Source organism: Otolemur garnettii, unplaced genomic scaffold (genome assembly GCF_000181295.1).
Source record: "Otolemur garnettii isolate 467f Iridium unplaced genomic scaffold, OtoGar3 scaffold00014, whole genome shotgun sequence".
In the NCBI taxonomy this organism is placed as follows: Eukaryota; Metazoa; Chordata; class Mammalia; order Primates; family Galagidae; genus Otolemur; species Otolemur garnettii.
Genome location: NW_003852409.1, coordinates 25,940,819 through 25,946,714, shown reverse-complemented (window position 1 = coordinate 25,946,714; position 5,896 = coordinate 25,940,819). Strand labels below are relative to the sequence as shown.

At 41.1% G+C, this 5,896-nt stretch overlaps 1 protein-coding gene across 1 annotated transcript in view; it reads right to left on the bottom strand.

Moving 5' to 3' along the window:
* RABGAP1 (RAB GTPase activating protein 1) overlaps nucleotides 1-4,574 on the bottom strand; it is a 157,425-nt gene extending 152,851 nt beyond the window's left edge. The window contains exon 1 of the mRNA XM_003785286.1: nucleotides 4,490-4,574. The gene's annotated coding sequence lies outside the window, so the exon portion shown is untranslated. The remainder of the gene's footprint in view (nucleotides 1-4,489) is intronic.
* Between the last annotated feature and the right edge of the window lie 1,322 nt (nucleotides 4,575-5,896).

The following is a 5,896-nucleotide window of genomic DNA, read 5'->3' as shown; positions in this document are numbered from 1 at the left end:
GTTAGCATTTTATAAATATAAACATATGAATATTTTTAGGCAATGCAGAGTTGTTCAAAGATCCTTCCTCCTTTTAGTCAATATACTTTCTTCTCATCCATAATTAGAAAATCAATCATTTCACTTATTATGTTTGTATTACTCACTCCTCCTTAATCTATGTGAATTAGACAATTCTATGTGAATGAGAATGATTAGCAAGCAAATCATTCAATATGTGACCAAAATCCTTACAAGGTAAATGAAGAAAACACAGTTTTTCTTTTCCATAACTTCTGCTTGATTTTCAAGCGAGTGTGTGCAGGCAAACCACAAATGTTTGGCAAAAGACACATGTATTTTCTGCACCTTCTGATATGAGAAGGTCCTGGCCATAGTTATATAGGGATGAAGGGACATTTGGTCTGTCTTAGAAAGGATGAGCAGTCAATAAGCATTTACAGACTACTGTAATAGGCACTATGTAAGAAGACATAAAATTTACAAATATTTTAATTAAGTTCCAAAACTGTTTTTAAAACTATGTGAAAGATCTTTGCTTATAACCAAAGATAAGAAACTTAAAAAAAAAAAAAAAGACTTCTACCAGAGAATTTTAATGTAAGCATTTAAAGTTAGAAAGAAATCAAATTTTTCCTGATCACAAAGAATTCAACAGGTAACTATAATAAGGATATAATCATTTCTCTTCTGCAGATATATCACAGGTCTAGCCATAGAAAATCATGTATCTGGCTCGACGCCTGTGGCTCAAGCGGCTAAGGTGCCAGCCACATACACCTAAGGTGGCGGGTTCAAATCCCCAGCCCGGGCCCGCCAAACAACATGATGGCTGCAACCAAAAAAAAGGCCCAGGCGTTGTGCCGGCGCCTGTAGTCCCAGCTACTTGGGAGGCTGAGGCAGGAGACTCACTTGAGCCCAGGAGTTGGGAGGTTGCTGTGAGCGTGATGCCATGGCACTCTACCCAGGGGGGTAGCTTGAGGCTCCGTCTCAAAAAAAAAAAAAAAAAAGAAAATCATGTATCAGAAGATTTATGTGACATATTCCTACTCTTGAGTTTATCAGCATACCTTCAAGTGCACAAGAGTTTATTACCTCTACAATAAAAATATTAAAATGATTAACACAAAGCACTTTCCATTATTATACAAATGCTCAATTTAGCCTTCAATATTGTCGCCTATTACTCTGATGATATTTAATGTATGTACCCAAGGAAAGATTCTGTACATCAATTCCTTTAACTGATACAAAAGTCATCCTCAGAAAAAGGAAAACAAGATTATAACCACAAGTTGTTGGTTATAATTACCAAAATGTATAAGGAAAAATGGGAAAGAAAAAACCCTTAAAACATCCAAATTATTGCTTTGAGCTAAATAATATTATGCTAAACCTGTCCCATAAATTCATTTGTTAATGCACCTTAAGAAATGCAGATTTTAATACAGAGAAAAACTTATCACCACAAATATTTACAGATAACAAAGAATAGTGATTTGTAACACAAACACTGCTGTAACCTTAACTAGAAATATATAACAACTATTCATGACGTCTTGGAGAGGTGCAAACCCCCAAATATGGCAGCACTGCTATACAATTAAGAATATATATTTCTCATGTTTTAGAGCTAAGATGATATATACTATTTAATGTCAAGTATGAACTTAAACAGTTTTAGGGCTGTATTTTACTCTTTAGTGATCAGCAAAAGAGATATTTTTGAGAAAAGTTAGTCTTTATTGAGCTCTACCCCAGGAGAAAAAATAATTTTTGAAATATTCTTACTGATGACTACACCTCAGTGGACTTACAAAGAGAAGGGAAATTTCCAGTCCAAATTCTATAACATGTTCATGACTTGCACACTTCCATATTTGGTCAGTCTTTGCACATGAAGAGAAATAAGGCTAGTAGGATCAAAACGAATCATCCTAAGTATAAATGTCTATTCAATAGTTTTTGCTTACAAGTTTTCTGACAAATAAAGATGCCAGGATCAACACAAAACTGAAAGGGCAGGGAACAGTGGGGATGACTAGATAATTTTGCTGAAAAAGCAGCAGCTGGCTCGGCGCCTATAGCTCAACCGGCTAAGGCGCCAGCCACGTACACCTAAGGTGGCGGGTTCGAATCCCCAGCCCGGACCCGCCAAAACAATGACGGCTGCAACCAAAAAATAGCCGGGCGTTGTGGCGGGCGCCTGTGGTCCCAGCTACTTGGGAGGCTGAGGCAGGAGACTCGCTTGAGCCCAGGAGTTGGAGGTTGCTGTGAGCTGTAATGCCACGGCACTCTGCCCAGGGGGACAGCTTGAGGCTCTGTCTCAAAAAAAAGATACTCAACAGTATTTTTATGAGCTTATTATTTTTTGAAGCATGTATCTAAAGTTTATTTGCTAAAATAATTAATAGGAGATGATGAGACATTCATAGGTGTTTTTTTTTTTTTAACGAGAAGCACTGAATAAAAAATGATTTCTTTAAAATAATCTAGGCTGTAAAGTGCAATTATGTTATGGGAAAAATCATGTCCCCTCATGTATGTAACTTATGTTCTTCTTTCAATATGCAGTAGAAAAGGTAGGTCACAGGTGTCTTCAGTTTTAGAGTTCCATTTTAATCCTGGGTAAACTGCTAAGAAAATTACATGCCAAAAATGCCAAAAGGCATATAGCTGAAGGCCCAACTTTCCAGACAAATGTATACCTTATTAATGTCAATGAGTTAAATGTAAATTGAATTACAATACTGAAAGAAGTGTATCACAACACTTCATAATAATTCATTTTAATCATGAGTTTAATACTTTGTATTACAGTTATATGTGAATTTTAAATGTTACTAATACATACAAATCCATCATAAATTCAAATCTTTTTTTTGAGACAGAGGCTCAAGTTGTCGCCTTGGGTACAGTAGTGTGGCGTCACAACTCACAGCAACCTCAAACTCTTGGGCTTAAGTGATTCTCTTGCCTCAGCCTCCCAAGTAGCTGGGACTACAGGTGCCCGCACAACACATGGCTATTTTTTGGTTGTAGTTGTCATTGTTTGGAAGGCCCAAGCGGGATTCAAACCCACTAGCTCCAGTGTATGTGGCGGATGCCCTAGCTGATGAGCTACAGGCCCCAAGCATTAATAGATTCAAATCTTATTAATACAAACTAAAGTCTACAAAGGAAACTTACAAAGATCTCTCTCCTCTATTCATTCTCAGTTTTTATAAATAAGTTCTACTTTAAAGTTTTCACTATTTAAAAAAAAAGCACTATATACATACTTGAATTAAGGCAATAGTTCCTTCATTAAAAAAAAAAAAGTTGGATGCGCACTTCCTTAGTACCTAAGCTTTTTTCTCAACTTTTCAAACATCAGTTTAATGACAAATAGTTCCATTCACCCTTCATTGTTCTAGTCTTCCTAAATAAACAAAGCAGCTGGAAACACACACACACTCTCACTAGTTACTACCCCAGTCACATGTAAGTGAATACAGGAACTGATTTGAATGAAAATATCAAATTAATTGTGAAACCTTGTTTCTGACTTTATCCTATTGTTAAAAAATAACGACACCAGTCCAAAAATCTCAAATTGAAGTTGGATCATGATTTTAAACTAACGGAGCACTAGTAGCAGGAACACTAGTTGCATGATGACTTAACACTGTCTCCCAGGACACTTGCTTCCAAGAAAAAGAATTCTCGAGTAACTGGAGTACGGAGATGGGTGTAAAGCAGACCAGACGATAACAGTCTGAATGTCAGAAGAGTAGGGACAAAAGTACTACCAGGCAATGGACAGCGAACTCCTGGAAGTCGGGTTATCCTTACGCTCAACACATTAAATAAAACCTTGAAGGTTGCTAAGACTCAAAAGACACAGGTATTGAGGGAGATGCTTCAAATGGAAGAGAATGGGATGCCAGGAACCCTTTTAATTTAAGGCGGGGAAAATGAGAAACATCAACATGAGAAAGCAGGGTGACACTGAAAGAAAGCAAGTGCTTCAAAACAGGCACAGCTCAGCAAGCCAGCCAGTGGCCCAAGCCAGCCTAAGCAACAGATAGAGGCCTTGTGCGAGATGGGGAGAAACTGAGGCGGAGTAAGAGGCCAAATTCCCAAATAGGACCAATCTCAAAACACCCGAAAGTCAAGGCACAAACTGGCTTTGCTCAGGGACCAGAGGGACGGCCAAATATGCCAGACTCAGAAGACAGACACTATCCAGACAGGGGGAACCGGTTTGGGCAGGGGCTGCCAGAGCGTCCCATCCTGCGCATGCGCCCTCGCCCCTCCGTCGCAGTTTTCCCCCTCCCCCTCAATCACGGCTCCCCTCAGAACTCGGCCCGTCGAGGGACCTGAGCACAGCCCCACCGGCCCAGCTCTGCAAGCTGAGAAGACGGCTGGACTCCCCACAAGAGTAGTCGGAAAATCCTCCCCCGAGGTCAATGTTAAGTAGGGTGGGAGGAGGGAAACGCGGCCCTACCCGACCCGCCGTCTCCTCCTCCGCCGCCTGCCGTTTGCTGTCCCGGAGGCTCCGCCGCTTGGGCCTTCCCAGACGCCCTACCCCCGCCCTCCCCGCACCCCCTCTCACGTGAGAGAGGCTTCTTCCGCCCTCCGCCCCGCCTCCTACCCTATCTCATAGGCCCGCAGCCAAGACGTGTATTCCCATTGGCCCAATACCAGGCAGTGAGGCGGGGTTCCTTTCCTTGGCGATCCACCTGGATTTTATCCCGCCTTAAGACTGTGAGCCTGCGCGAAACGGGAGTCCAATTTAGGGCTGTGGTCAGTGTCTGGGCTTGGACAGACAGCAACCATGGGATTGCAGCTCGGACTGGGGGCAAGAGTGGCAAGGATGAGCGCGGGTTTAAGTACCACCACTTGAGTCTAAAAGAGGGTAGACTGTGACTCCAAAGAATATTGGTGCTAAAGCCAGGACTCCTCTGCTCACCTTTCATTTTCAAGTCCTGTTTGAAAATGAGCATTTAACATTGTGACTAAATTTACCCGGCGTTTACAGAGGGTGCGTACTGTGCCAGCGATCGTAAAGGATGTTTGTACAGGCATCTCATTTCAGCTTTATCACAAAATTGTGAAAATGGGGCGGCGCCTGTGTCTCAAGGAGTAGGGCACCGGCCCCATATACCAGGGGTGGTAGGTTCGAACTCAGCCCTGGCCAAAAACTGCAAAAAACTAAAACAACAACAAAAACTCTGTGAAATGGTTTGCCTATAGAGCGGTGCAACTCAAGTTACAAAATCTAGTGTATAAATTAAAACTTATGATTCCCCAAATCCAAAAGCACTGGTATAAAATCATCTGCTTTGGTACTTTCAGGCACAGAACAGATAGAAACGAACAAAGTTGTTTAAAACTGACTCAAAATAAGGTGTTTATTTAAAAGTTTCAAAAGCGAAAACAAGAGCAAGAGCAAAATATAATGAAGCTTAAAAGTTCCCGTCTTCAATGAATTCACATTGTAGTTGGGAACAGAAACAATGATTCATAAAGGTGTTACTTACGGGTTTGTTTTTGTTTTGTTTTAAACAATAAGGTCTCATTATGTTGCCCAGGGTAGAGTGCTGTGGCTAGTCTGTGGCGGGATAAAATCCAGGTGGAATGCCAAGGAAAGTAATAACATACGGCAGCCTTGAATTTCTGGGCTCAAGAGATCTACTTCAGCCTTCCAAGTAGCTGAGACCACAGGTGTCCACCACCATACCAACTCTTAAGACTGGATAATTTATAAAATAATTTCACAGCCTCTCCCAACTTTCCTTATTCAAATAAAATAATGCTCCTTTTCTGGTGAACGAGTCACCTGGAAAGTTTTCTTTTCTTTTTTTTTTCCAGTTTTTGGCCAGGGCTGGTTTTGAACCTCTGGCATATGGGG